Raw genomic sequence first — 16,149 nt, 5'->3', positions numbered from 1 at the left:
TCTAGATCTTGTTTTTTCTTTTTCTTTATTTAGTTTGGTTATTATTGCTGGCTTTGGAAAGAAAAACAGGGCTATTGGTTTCGGTTTTACTGTTGGCCCTATGCATTATCTCAAGTCCATTAAGATCTGGTTAACCATTCAATGTATTTTGGGAAGGTGCAATCTATAAATAAAGGAAATGTACGGAGATATAGATGCCGCTATGTTACTAAAATATAAATTTCCCTTGACTTCGTCACGCTGCCGTTAGCAAGTGAATACACCTTACTCCATTTACAAAATGAATTTTGTTCAAAATTTATCACCAAAATGATTAACATACCTACCATGATTTTCTAACATATATATTATTTATTTCAAATTTACCAGTGACAAATCTATTCGAGATTACGGAACCGTGTTGCGGCATTGTCACATTGAACTTTGGAATTAGAATTGAAAATATAATTCCAAGACTTACGATTTCAAGTAGTTAAAATTCCTCAAATATGGAATTATGAAGTTTCTGTCCCCAATATAATAGAAACTTATGTTTCCTTGATTTTAGGTTGGTGGGGTTTCAATTCTAATGCACAAAAGTGGTGACTCTTAATTCTCGGAAATATATTTCGAATTCCCACTAAAATACGGTCCAAACACACCCAGAGGAGCAAATTACAATTCTTAAAATGGGTATGGTACGGTGTTTGCTTCATTGCATAAGGTTTTTCTTCAATGATGGTTTTTTCTTAGTGAGATTTTTTCAACTTTGTGAATAAGTTGACATTTTTTTTGTGAAACTCGAAGTAAATTTAGTGAGACTTAGAATGCATGCACCATTCTACGTGAATAAACCTCACTGGAAAAAAAAAATTATGTTTTTGTCTTAATGGAATTTTTACTTCGACGAATAAGTAGACGTTGTTTTTCTTGAAACTCGAACTAAAATTTTTAGACTTTGAATGCATGCTCCACTCTAATTGAAGAAACCCCAATGAAAAACAATGTTATGTTTTTGAAATTCGTTCCTATTAATTATTATCAAAATTGGCTAGTTTAAACTTTTCTATTAATTAGGTGAGATATTAAAATTTCATATTAATTAAGGGTGCGTTTTAGTAAAACTTGATTTGGGACTCTTCAGTACCACTTTGATTGCTAAATTTTAGGAAAATATTAGTTTCCTTATTTTTAGATGTTATTAACTTATTAAGTGTTTAATTTCTTCTCAAATTCATATTACATTTTAGAATACAAATCTCGAGGCATGAGATTCAATCTCACCACCACTTAGCTTTCCTCATATTAAATCCTAGCCACCGACCAATCGGAAGGACTAAGGTCAAATTATGATATATATTGAGATTAGCAAATTATTCACGTTTTAAACATGATTTTTTGAAGTATAATTAAAATCAAATAAAATGACAATAGTTCAAGTTTGAGAATAATTAATATTGGAAAGAAATGTTGTAACTGGGTATAGTTTGGATAGGGGATACCGGAATAATTCGGCTAGAACATTCAGATGTTTTAATAATAAATAATTTTGAAAAAAATTAAGAAAATTTCCTATATTTTTTTTAGGATAAGAGGTGCATTTCCAAAGGAATTTTGAAAATTTTCATTGTTGTAGTAAAGATGTTTTACTTTAATTAAAACACTTAATATAAGTGATTTTTTAAGGTTTTGACTTACAAATGAATGTTCGAAATATTGAAATTTTCTCTGAATTTTTTTGGTAATTAGAACTGAATTAAACCCGACATATTTAAGTCCCTAACAAATCCCGTTCCAATATTTACTAACTTGGGGATCGAAAGATCGAGGTTGTTGAATAATAACCACTTAGTTATGACACATGTTTCAGTATTGAAGATAACAAAAATAAATGTGGTCGTTATGAATTTAAGAATTAATTCATAAACATTCCAAACAAAAAGATATGATTATTATATATATACTATAAAAATATTAGATTATAAGAGTGAACCTTCACACAAGTAGGTGTCATTGAAGACCTTTTGGGAAGTACACTACAGTTATAACGCCCAGAACGAAGCGGAATAATCCATATTATAAAAAAGGTAATGGAAAAGATTATGAGTACCATCAGAGTCATGCTCACTATCTTAGTTGTACTTTCCGCTGCTTGGTTCAACTAACGACTTACCCACTGTTGCATCCCATGAACTAGGGATGATTGTTGTCCTCCATAATGTTACAGTCAACTGGGTTAAGGGTATTGTGTTACTCTATATTGTTTTAATTTAGGATGAAAAATTATTTAGTATTGTGTCACTATACTGTTTTCATTTAGGACTGGAAAAATTGTGTTCTATTAGTTTACCGGCAAAAAAAGGTTAAAGTAAGTAACACAAATGACTTATTTAGGTGGATCTTATACACGTATTTCCTTGTAGCTAGATGATTCTATCAAAACAAGTTACATTGGACTACAATTGAAATATGTACTATTGCTATTCACACGTGTCGATGAAATGATACAAGTTAGAAAATGTGTGTTTTACATAATGCAAAAAATCCACTGTAATCAAGTGCCTTTGTCACTATTCGCTCGGGGGTAAAAAAACTGTTAATTCTATTACATCATGTTACTATGTAAATTAAACCAATTATATTGGTCGTAATAATCATATCCATAGGACAAAATATCGTGCCAAACTAATTTATTAGATATCTCAATTTCCGATATATGTGGCAAATGTATTGCACAAAGGGTCAGTAAAATGAGGTTTGAGATTTATGATATCTAGCTAAATTAACTTTAACATGTTTTTTTTTCAAGTGTTTCAAGGATACAAGGAAAGAAGGAGTATTTGTTTATCCAGTGATGTCGTTGGTAAGACTTAGGAGCAACCTGAGCAAGGATAACACTATAGCCTGAAGGATTTAAAGATCGAGTGCCTCATTTATCATAGATGAAAATGAACTCACACCGACCATACCAAATCTCATAAGCAATTCTGATGAAAGACAAAACACAAGCTAACAATTAATGACTTGATAATCTGCAAATCCTTTGAAACTCCAAAACATTAAAAGATTATAAGGGAAAACTAACATACTGAGTGTGTTGTCCACTTATCCTCCATTAACAAAGTAATATGAACTGGTGTCGGATTACCCATCAAGTATGGATATCAGCTCTTTTAACCACAAAAGTTTGACTGATTGAAGAATTACCAACATAGCACAAGAAAATACATATACAAATGAAGAGTGATAACTGTTTTTGGACTTTAAGAAAAATAATAAACAAACAAAAGATGTGAAAACTTAACTGTAATTTTGGTTTCTTAAAAGCAGAATTGTGTTGTTTATAGTAGATAAGATTTCAATCTACCCACTCGCACTTTAAATTTCCAATGGTTTTGTGTTCAGATGATTATCCAATTATCAACAATCTATAGCTCCAGATACTGGTATAATTCTTTAGGAGATCTTAGATTTTAATGGGTGGAAAAGCAAAGCAAAAAAGTGAGGATGTGAGAGAGAAGATGGGTTTTGTTCGGCGGTTTTATCAGATATAGATGCCACTATGTTACTAAAATATAAATTGCCCTTGACTTCGACGCGCTACCGTTAGCAAGTGAATACACCTTACTCCATTTACAAAATGAATTTTGTTCAAAATTTATCACCTAAATGATTAACATACCTACCATGATTTTCTAACATATACTTTTTTTTATTTCGAATTTACCCGTGACAAATCTATTCGAGATTACGGAAACGTGTTGCGGTATTATCACATTGAACTTTGGAATTAGAATTGAAAATATAATTCCAAGACTTACGATTTCAAGTAGTTAAAATTCCTCAAATATGGAATTATGAAGTTTCTTTCCCCAATATAATAGAAACTTATGTTTCCTTGATTTTAGGGTGGTGAGGTTTGGATTCTAATGCACAAACATGGTGACTCTTAATTTTCGGAAATATATTTTGAATTCCCACTAAAATCCGGTCCAAACACACCCAGAGGCGCAAATTACAATTCTTAAAATGGGTATGGGAAGGTGTTTGCTTTATGGCATATGGTTTTTCTTCAATGATGGTTTTTTCTTAGTGAGATTTTTTCAACTTCGTGAATAAATTGACATTTTTTTTGTGAAACTCGAATAAAATTAGTGAGACTTAGAATGCATGCACCATTCTACGTGAATAAACCTCATTGGAAAAAAAAATTATGTTTTTGTCTTAATGAGATTTTAACTTCGAAGAATAAGTAGACGTTGTTTTTCTTGAAACTCGAACCAAAATTTGTAAGACTTTGAATGCGTGCTCCACTCTAATTGAAGAAACCCCAATGAAAAAACAAAGTTACATTTGTGAAATTCGTTCCTATTAATTACTATCAAAATTTGCTAGTTTAAACTTTTCTATTAATTAGGTGAGATATTAAAATTTCATATTAATTAGGGTTGCGTTTTAGTAAAACTTGCATTTGGACTCTTCAGTACCACTTTGATAGCTAAATTTTGGGAAAATATTAGATGTTATTAAGTCTCTTCAGTATCACTTTGATAGCTAAATTTCCTTAATTTTAGATGTTAGATGTTATTAACTTATTAAGTGTTTAATTTCTTCTTAAATTCATATTACATTTTTGAATACAAATCTCGAGGCATGAGATTCAATCTCAGCCACCAGTTAGCTTTCCTCATATTAAATCCTAGCCACCAACCAGTCAAAAGGATAAGTCAAATTATGATATATATTGAGATTCGCAAATTATTCACGTTTTAAACACAATTTTTTGAAGTATAATTAAAATCAAATAAAATGACAATAGTTCGAGTTTGAAAATAATTAATATTGGAAAGAAATGTTGTAACTGGGTATAGTTTGGATATAGGATATCGGAATAATTAGGCTAGATAATTCAGATGTTTTAATAATAAATAATTTAAAAATAATTAAGAAAATTTCCACTTTTTTTTAGGATAAGAGGTGCGGTTCAAAAGGAATTTTGAGAATTTTCATTGTCGTAGTAAAGATGTTTTACTTTAATTAAAATACTTAATATAAGTGATTTTATATGGTTTTGACATACAAATGACTGTTCGACATATCAAAATTCTCTCTGATTTTTTTTTGTAATTAGAATCGAATTAAACTCGACATATTGAAATCCCTAATAAACCCCGTTCCAACATTTTCAAACTAGGGGATCAAAAGATCGAGGTTGTCGATTAATAACCACTTAGTTATGACACATCTTTCTGTATTGAAGATAACAAAAATAAATGTGGTCGTTATGAATTTAAGAATTTATTCATAAACGTTCCAAACAAAAAGATATGATTACTATATATATACTATAAGAATACTTGATTATAAGAGTGAACCTTCACACAAATAGGTGCCATTAAAGACCTTTCGGGAAGTACACTACAGTTATAGCGCCCAGAAGGAAGTAGAATAATACATATTATAAGAAAGATAATGGAAAAGATTATAATTACCATCAGAGTCTTGCTCATTGTCTTAGTTGTACTTTCCGCTACTTGGTTCAACCAAAGACTTACCCACTGTTGCATCCCGGGAACTAGGGATGATTGTTGTCCACCATAATGATACAGTCAACTGGGTTAATGGTATTGTGTTACTATATATTGTTTTAATTTAGGACGAAAAATTAATCAGTATTGTGTCACTATACTATTTTAATTTAGGACTGGAAATTATGTTATATTACTTTACCGACGAAAAAAGGTTAAAGTAAGTAACACAAATGATTTATTTAGATAGATCTTATACACGTATTTCCTTGTAGCTAGATAATTCTTTCAAAACAAGCAATTACATTGGACTACAATTGAAATATGTACTATTGCTATTCACACGTGTCGATGAAATGATATAAGTTAAAAAATGTGTCTTTTACATAATGCGAATCCACTATATTCAAGTGCCTTCGTCACTATTTGCTCGGTGGTAAAAAAAACTATTAATTCTATTACATCAAGTTACTATGTAAATTAAACCAATTATATTGGTTGTAATAATCATATCTATAGTACAAAATATCGTGCCAAACTAATTTATCGGATATCTCAATTTCCGATATTTGTGGCAGATGTATTGCACAAAGGGTCAGTAAAATGATGTTTGAGATTTATGATATCAAGTTAAATTAACTTTAACACTTTTTTTCCTAGTTTTTCAAGGATAAAAGGAAACAAGGGAGTATTTGTTTATCTAGTGATATCGTTGGTAGGACTTTGGAGCTCCCTGAGCAAGGGTAACACCATAGCCTGAAGGATTTAAAGATCGAGTGCTCGCATTTATCAGAGATGAAAATGAACTCACACCGGCCATTCCAAATCTCATAAGCACTTCTGATGAAGGACAAAACACAAATTAACAATAAAATGTTAATACGTGATGTTATTAACTTATTTTTAGATGTTATTAACTTATTAAGTGTTTAATTTCTTCTCAAATTCATATTACATTTTTGAATACAAATCTCGAGGCATGAGATTCAATCTCAACCACCACTTAGCTTTCCTCATATTAAATCCTAGCCACCGACCAGTTAGAAGAAACCAAGCAAATTATGATATATATTGAGATTCGCGAATTATTCACATTTTAAACACGATTTTTTGAAGTATAATTAAAATCAAATAAAACGACAATATTTCGAGTTCGAAAATAATTAATATTGGAATGAAATGTTCTAACTGGGTATAGTTTGTATATGGGATACCGTAATAAGTCGGCTTGGCAATTCAGATGTTTTAATAATAAATAATTTTAAAAATAATTAAGAAAATTTCCTATTTTTTTTTAGGATAAGAGGTGCGGTTCCAAAGGAATTTTGAGAATTTTCATTGTCGTAGTAAAGATGTTTTACTTTAATTAAAATACTTAATATAAGTGATTTTATATGGTTTTGACTTACAAATGAATGTTCGACATATCAAAATTCTCTCTGATTTTTTTTTTGTAATTAGAATCGAATTAAACTCGACATATTGAAATCCCTAATAAACCCCGTTCCAACATTTTCAAACTAGGGGATCTTGTTCCAACATTTTCAAACTAGGGGATCAAAAGATCGAGGTTGTCGATTAATAACCACTTATTTATGACACATATTTCTGTATTAAAGATAACAAAAATAAATGTGGTCGTTATGAATTTAAGAATTAAATCATAAACGTTCCAAACAAAAAGATATGATTACTATATATATACTATAAGAATACTTGATTATAAGAGTGAACCTTCACACAAATAGGTGTTATTAAAGACCTTTTGGGAAGTACACTACAGTTATAGTGCCCAGAAGGAAGCAGAATAATACATGTTATAAGAAAGATAATGGAAAAGATTATGAGTACCATCAGAGTCTTGCTCACTGTCTTAGTTGTACTTTCCGCTACTTGGTTCAACCAAAGACTTACCCACGGTTGCATCCCGGGAACTAGGGATGATTGTTGTCCACCATAATGATACAGTCAACTGGGTAATGGGATTGTGTTACTATATATTGTTTTAAGGGTGAACTAATGTTACCCCCCTACTAGATGAGCCAATTAGGATTCCCACCCCAGATGGGAAATTAGGGTCTCCCCCCAAAATACACACAAAAAAAATTTGGTCAACCAACTTTGACTTTTTTTTTTTGTGTATATAGGGGGGAGACCCTAATTTCCCATCTAGTGGAGGGGAAATCCTAATTGGCTCATCTAGTGGGGTGGTGGTAATACTAGTTAACCCTTGTTTTAATTTAGGACGAAAAATTAATCAGTATTGTGTCACTATACTATTTTAATTTAGGACTGGAAATTATGTTATATTACTTTACCGGCGAAAAAAGGTTAAAGTAAGTAACACAAATGATTTATTTAGATAGATCTTATACACGTATTTCCTTGTAGCTAGATAATTCTTTCAAAACAAGCAATTGCATTGGACTACAATTGAAATATGTACTATTGCTATTCACACGTGTCGATGAAATGATATAAGTTAAAAAATGTGTCTTTTACATAATGCGAATCCACTGTATTCAAGTGCCTTCGTCACTATTTGCTCGGTGGTAAAAAAACTATTAATTCTATTACATCAAGTTACTATGTAAATTAAACCAATTATATTGGTTGTAATAATCATATCCATAGTACAAAATACCGTGCCAAACTAATTTATCGGATATCTCAATTTCCGATATTTGTGGCAGATGTATTGCACAAAGGGTCAGTAAAATGATGTTTGAGATTTATGATATCAAGTTAAATTAACTTTAACACTTTTTTTCCTAGTGTTTCAAGGATAAAAGGAAACAAGGGAGTATTTGTTTATCCAGTGATATCGTTGGTAGGACTTTGGAGCTCCCTAAGCAAAGGGTAACACCATAGCCTGAAGGATTTAAAGATCGAGTGCTCGCATTTATTAGAGATGAAAATGAACTCACATCGGCCATTCCAAATCTCATAAGCACTTCTGATGAAGGACAAAACACAAATTAATAATAAAATGTTAATACGTGATGTTATTAACTTATTTTTAGATGTTATTAACTTATTAAGTGTTTAATTTCTTCTCAAATTCATATTACCTTTTTGAATACAAATCTCGAGGCATGAGATTCAATCTCAGCCACCACTTAGCTTTCCTCATATTAAATCCTAGCCACCGACCAGTTAGAAGGAACCAAGCAAATTATGATATATATTGAGATTCGCGAATTATTCACGTTTTAAACACAATTTTTTGATGTATAATTAAAATCAAATAAAACGACAATAGTTCAAGTTCGAAAATAATTAATATTGGAATGAAATGTTCTAACTTGGTATAGTTTGGATATGGGATACCGTAATAAGTTAAACCCTTGAATTCAGATGTTTTAATAATAAATAATTTTAAAAATAATTAAGAAAAATTTCCTTTTTTTTTTTTAGGATAAGAGGTGAGGTTCCAAAGGAATTTTGAGAATTTTCATTGTCGTAGTAAAGATGTTTTACTTTAATTAAAATACTTAATATAAGTGATTTTATATGGTTTTGACTTACAAATGACTGTTCGACATATCAAAATTCTCTCTGATTTTTTTTTGTAATTAGAATCGAATTAAACTCAACATATTGAAATCCCTAATAAACCCCATTCCAACATTTTCAAATTAGGGGATCAAAAGATCGAGGTTGTCGATTAATAACCACTTAGTTATGACACATCTTTCTGTATTGAAGATAACAAAAATAAATGTGGTCGTTATGAATTTAAGAATTAAATCATAAACGTTCCAAACAAAAAGATATGATTACTATATATATACTATAAGAATACTTGATTATAAGAGTGAACCTTCACACAAATAGGTGCCATTAAAGATGTTTTGGGAAGTACACTACAGTTATAGCGCCCAGAAGGAAGCAGAATAAGACATATTATAAGAAAGATAATGGAAAAGATTATGAGTACCTTCAGAGTCTTGCTCACTGTCTTAGTTTTACTTTCTGCTACTTGGTTCAACCAAAGACTAACCCACTGTTGCATCCCGGGAACTAGGGATGATTGTTGTCCACCATAATGACACAATCAACTGGGTTAATGGTATTGTGTTACTATATATTGTTTTAATTTATGACGAAAAATTAATCAGTATTGTGTCACTATACTATTTTAATTTAGGACTGGAAATTATGTTATATTAATTTACCGGCGAAAAAAGGTTAAAGTACGTAACACAAATGATTTATTTAGATAGATCTTATACACGTATTTCCTTGTAGCTAGATAATTCAATCAAAACAAGCAATTACATTGGACTACAATTGAAATATGTACTATTGCTATTCACACGTGTCGATGAAATGATATAAGTTAAAAAATGTGTCTTTTACATAATGCGAATAATCCACTGTATTCAAGTGCATTCGTCACTATTTGCTCGGTGGTAAAAAAACTATTAATTCTATTACATCAAGTTGCCATGTAAATTAAACCAATTATATTGGTCGTAATAATCATATCCATAGTACAAAATATCGTGCCAAACTAATTTTTCAGATATCTCAATTTCCGATATTTGTGGCAGATGTATTGCACAAAGGGTCAGTAAAATGAGGTTTGAGATTTATGATATCTAGCTAAATTAACTTTAACACGTTTTTTTCCAACTGTTTCAAGGATTCAAGGAAACAAGGGAGTATTTGTTTATCCAGTTGATTGTTTATCCAAATTGATATCGTTGGTAGGACTTAGGGGTAACAGCAAGGGTAACACCATAGCCTGAAGGATTTAAAGATCGAGTGCTCGCATTTATCAGAGATGAAAATGAATTCACACCGGCCATTCCAAATCTCATAAGCACTTCTGATGAAGGACAAAACACAAATTAACAATTAATGACTTGATAATCTGCCAATCCTTTTAAAATCCAAAACATTAAAAGATTTGAAGGGAAAACCAACATACTGAGTGTGTTGTCCACTTATCCTCCATTAACAAAGTAATATGAACTGGTGTCGGATTACCCATCAAGTATGGATATCAGCTCTTTTACCCACAAAAGTTTGACTGATTGAAGAATTACCAACATAGCAGAAGAAAATACATATACAAATGAAGAGTAATAACTGTTTTTGGACTTTAAGAAAAATAATAAACAAACAAAAGATTTGAAAACTTGACAGTAATTTTGGTTTCTTAAAAGCAGAATTGTGTTGTTTATAGTAGATAAGATTTCAATCTACCTACTTGCACTTTAAATTTCGTATGGTTTTTTGTTCAGATGATTATCCAATTATCAACAACATATAGCTCCAGATACTGGTATAATTCTTTAGGAGATCTTAGATTAATGGGTGGAAAAGCAAAGCAAAAATGTGAGGATGTGAGGGAGAAGATGGGTTTTGTTCGGTAGTTTTATCAGATATTTTGAGAAAATAAACAAATTATTGCAATATATCGTGGCATATGACTGGTAAAGTGCGGTTTCCTTACCATGGTATATATCGCAATATATTGGTGACGGGTAAATGAAATAACGATATATGTCGTGATATATCGCGACATTTTGTACTAGGATCATATCAATCCCTTACTTGGTTTAAAGCCTTGTATACTATTGGTTGTGTAATTATTGATACTGTTATTTAGTTTTTGGCCTATCCCACCTATTAGGCATATATTAAGCATTTGACCCCACAATTTTCATTTATTTATCTTTTACGTGCAAAATAGAAAGAAAATAAAAATTTTGGACACTTCAAAGGGAGATATACAAAAGTGAGCATGAGAGAGAGAGAGAGTCCTACACCGTGATTGAGTTTCAAAAGGTCCTATGCAGGCTATCACGTATTGAAAGGGGCCTTTTATTTTTATTTTTAGGAGCAGGCTTTTATTCTAGATCTTGTTTTTTCTTTTTCTTTCTTTAGTTTGGTTACTATTGTTGGCTTTGGAAAGATAAACAGGGCTATTGGTTTCGGTTTTACTGTTGGGCCCTAGGCATTGTCTCAAGTCCATTAAGATTTGGTTAACCATTCAATGTATTATGGGAAGGTGCAATCTATAAATAAAGGAAATGTAAGGAGATATAGATGCCGCTATGTTACTAAAATATAAATTGCCCTTGACTTTGTCACGCTGCCGTTAGCAAGTGAATACACCTTACTCCATTTACAAAATGAATTTTGTTCAAAATTTATTACCTAAATGATTAACATACCTACCATGATTTTCTAACATATATTTTTTTTATTTCGAATTTACCCGTGACAAATCTATTTGAGATTACGGAAATGTGTTGTGGTATTATCACATTGAACTTTGGAATTAGAATTGAAAATATAATTCCAAGACTTACGATTTCAAGTAGTTAAAATTCCTCAAATATGGAATTATGAAGTTTCTGTCCCCAATATAATAGAAACTTATGTTTCCTTGATTTTAGGGTGGTGGGGTTTCGATTCTAATGCACAAACGTGGTGATTCTTAATTCTCGGAAATATATTTTGAATTCCCACTAAAATCCAGTCCAAACACACCCAGAGGCGCCAATTACAATTCTTAAAATGGGTATGGGAAGGTGTTTGCTTCATGGCATATGGTTTTTCTTCAATGATGGTTTTTTCTTAGTGAGATTTTTTCAACTTTGTGAATAAATTGACATTTTTTTGTGAAACTCGAAGTAAAATTAGTGAGACTTAGAATGCATGCACCATTGTACTTGAATAAACCTCACTGGAAAAAAAAATTATGTTTTTGTCTTAATGAGATTTTAACTTCGACGAATAAGTAGACGTTGTTTTTCTTGAAACTCGAACTAAAATTTGTAAGACTTTGAATGCATGCTCCACTCTAATTGAAGAAACCCCAATGAAAAACAAAGTTACGTTTTTTGAAATTCGTTCCTATTAATTACTATCAAAATTTGCTAGTTTAAACTTTTCTATTAATTAGGTGAGATATTAAAATTTCATTTTAATTAGGGGTGTGTTTTAGTAAAACTTGCATTGGGACCCTTTTTTTTTTCAAAAGTTAAGCTAGGGTTAGGCAAACCCACACCTGTATTGATTCAACTGTTTCGTACAGAAGTTTGTCCACTTGCATCATCATTTACAATACATTGTAATCTATGATCTAATTGAGGGACAAAATGTACAATAAAACTAGATGCGTCATGAAGAGAAACTAGATAATCCGCAGCTCGGTTCACTTCTTTATAGGCATGAGAGAAGGATATAAAAGTGAACCTAGATCTTTTCGTATCTATAGCTTTAAGCATGTCAAGACAGAACCAAGGAGGTTTCTCTACCTTGTTGATTGCGTTCACGGCTCTCAATGAGTCAGACTCAACCTCCACTTCCTTGTAACCTTTATCGAGACATATTTGCAAGCATATGTCGATAGCTTTGATTTCCTGGAATAGCACAGACGCCATGCCTCCACTGCCACTGAATCCAGCTAACACTTGTCCCTCTTTGTCTCAGTATTACCCCACCTTGTCCAGCTCTATTACTACTCAAGGCTCCATCGGTGTTGGCTTTCACTCGATTGCCACTTAGAGTTCTCCAAACACATTCGATTTGCCTTTGCGTCTTGTATCTGGGTTCAAGATTAAGTCTCTGAAAAAGGTTTCTAGCTCTATCCGAATCAATGATTTCAGGTCTGAGGACACTTTGATAGCTAAATTTGGTATCACTTTGCATTGGGACTCTTCAGTACCACTTTGATAGCTAAATTTTGGGAAAATATTAGTTTCCTTATTTTTAGATGTTATTAACTTATTAAGTGTTTAATTTCTTCTCAAACTCATATTACATTTTAGAATACAAATCTCGAGGCATGAGATTCAATCTCAACCACCACTTAGCTTTCCTCATATTAAATCCTAGCCACCGACCAGTCAGAAGGAACCAAAAATTATGATATATATTGAGATTCACGAATTATTCACGTTTTAAACACGATTTTTTGAAGTATAATTAAAATCAAATAAAATGAAAATAGTTCAAGTTCGAGAATAATTAATATTGGAATGAAATGTTCTAACTGGGTATAGTTTGGATATGGGATACCGGAATAATTTAGCTAGAAAATTCAGATGTTTTAATTATAAATAATTTTAAAAAAAATTAAGAAAATTTCCTATTTTTTTTTAAGGATAAGAGGTGCGGTTCCAATGGAATTTTGAGAATTTTCATTGTTGTAGTAAAGATGTTTTACTTTAATTAAAACACTTAATATAAGTGACTTTTTTAAGGTTTTGACTTAGAAATGAATGTTCGACATATCGAAATTTTCTCTAAATTTTTTTATAATTAGAACCGAATTAAACCTGACATATTAAAGTCCCTAATAAATCCCGTTCCAATATTTACTAACTAGGGGATCGAAAGATTGAGGTTGTCGAATAATAACCACTTAGTTATGACACATGTTTCAGTATTGAAGATAACAAAAATAAATGTGGTCGTTATGAATTTAAGAATTAATTCATAAACGTTCCAAACAAAAAGATATGATTACTATATATATACTATAAGAATATTTCATTATAAGAGTTAACCTTCACACAAATAGGTGCCATTGAAGACCTTTTGGGAAGTACACTACAGATTATAAGCCTTAACGGCGGAATAATCCATATTATAAAAAAGATAATGGAAAAGATTATGAGTACCATCGAGTCATGCTCTTTGCCTTAGTTGTACTTTTCATTTGCTTGGTTCAACCAACGACTTACCCACTGTTGCATCCCGGGAACTAGGGATGATTGTTGTCCCCCATAATGATACAGTCAACTGGGTTAATGGTATTGTGTTACTATATATTGTTTTAATTTAGGATGAAAAATTATTCAGTGTTGTGTCACTATACTGTTTTAATTTAGGACTGGAAATTATGTTCTATTACTTTACCGGCGAAAAAAGGTTAAAGTAAGTAACACAAATAACATATTTAGATAGATCTTATACAAGTATTTCGTTGTAGCTAGATGATTTTATCAAAACAATTTACATTGAAATAGAATTGAAATATGTACTATTGATATTCACACGTGTCGATGAAATGATATAAGTTAGAAAATGTGTCTTTTACATAATGTGAATAATCCACTGTAATCAAGTGCCTTCGTCACTATTCGCTCGGGGGGTAAAAAAAACCGTTAATTTTGTTACATCATGTTACTATATAAATTAAACCAATTATATTGGTTGAAATAATCATATCCATAGTACAAAATATCGTGCCAAACTAATTTATCAGATATCTCAATTTCTTATATATGTCGCAGATGTATTGCACAATGGGTCAATAAAATGAGGTTTGAGATTTATGATATCTAGCTAAATTAACTTTAACATGTTTTTTTCCAAGTGTTTCAAGGATACAAGGAAGCAAGGGAGTATTTGTTTATCTAGTGATATCGTTGGTAGGACTTAAGAGCTCCCTGAGCAAGGGTAAAACCATAGTCGGAAGGATTTAAAGATCGAATGCTCGTATTTATCACAGATGAAAATGAACTCACACTGGCCATTCCAAATCTCATAAGCACTTCTGATGAAGGACAAAACACAAATTAACAATTAATGACTTGATAATCTGCCAATCCTTTGAAACTCCAAAACATTAAAAGATTTGAAGGGAAAACCAACATACTGAGTGTGTTGTCCACTTATCCTCCATTAACAAAGTAATATGAACTGGTGTCGGATTACCCATCAAGTATGGATAATTGGATATCAGCTCTTTTACCCACAAAAGTTTGAGTGATTGAAGAATTACCAACATAGCAGAAGAAAATACATATACAAAATGAAGAATAATAACTGTTTTTGGACTTTAAGAAAAATAATAAACAAACAAAAGATTTGAAAACTTGTGGTAATTTTGGTTTCTTAAAGCAGAATTGTGTTGTTTATAGTAGATAAGATTTCAATCTACCTACTTGCACTTTAAATTTCGTGATGGTTTTGTGTTGGATGATTATCCAATTATCAACAACTTATAGCTCCAGATACTGGTATAATTCTTTAGGAGATCTTATATTAATGGGTGGAAAAGCAAAGCAAAAAAGTGAGGATGTGAAGGAGAAGATGGGTTTTGTTCGGTAGTTTTATTATATATTTTGAGAAAATAAACAAATTATTGCAATATATCGCGGCATATGACTGGTAAATTGCAGTTTCCTTACCATGGTATATATCACAATATATTGGTGACGGGTAAATGAAATAACGATATATGTCATGATATATCGCGATCATTTTGTACTAGGATCATATCAATCCCTTACTTGGTTTAAAGGCTTGCATACTATTGATTGTGCAATTATTGATACGGTTATTTAGTTTTTGGCCTGGCCCACTTATTAGGCATATATTAAGCATTTGACCCCACAATTTTCATTTTTTTTATCTTTTACGCGCAAAATAGAAAGAAAATAAAATTTTTGACACTTCAAAGGGAGATAAACAAAAGTGAGCATGAGAGAGAGAGAGAGAGAGTCCTACACCGTGATTGAGTTTCAAAAGGTCTTATGCAGGCTACGTATTGAAAGGGGCCTTTTGTTCGGCGGTTTTATCAGATATTTTGGGAAAATAAACAAATTATTGCAATATATCGCGACAAATAACTGGTAAAGTGCGGTTCCCTTACCATGGTATATATCGCAAT

This window comes from Coptis chinensis, chromosome 9 (genome assembly GCF_015680905.1).
Source record: "Coptis chinensis isolate HL-2020 chromosome 9, ASM1568090v1, whole genome shotgun sequence".
In the NCBI taxonomy this organism is placed as follows: domain Eukaryota; kingdom Viridiplantae; phylum Streptophyta; class Magnoliopsida; order Ranunculales; family Ranunculaceae; genus Coptis; species Coptis chinensis.
Note: the sequence above shows the minus strand (reverse complement) of the source record.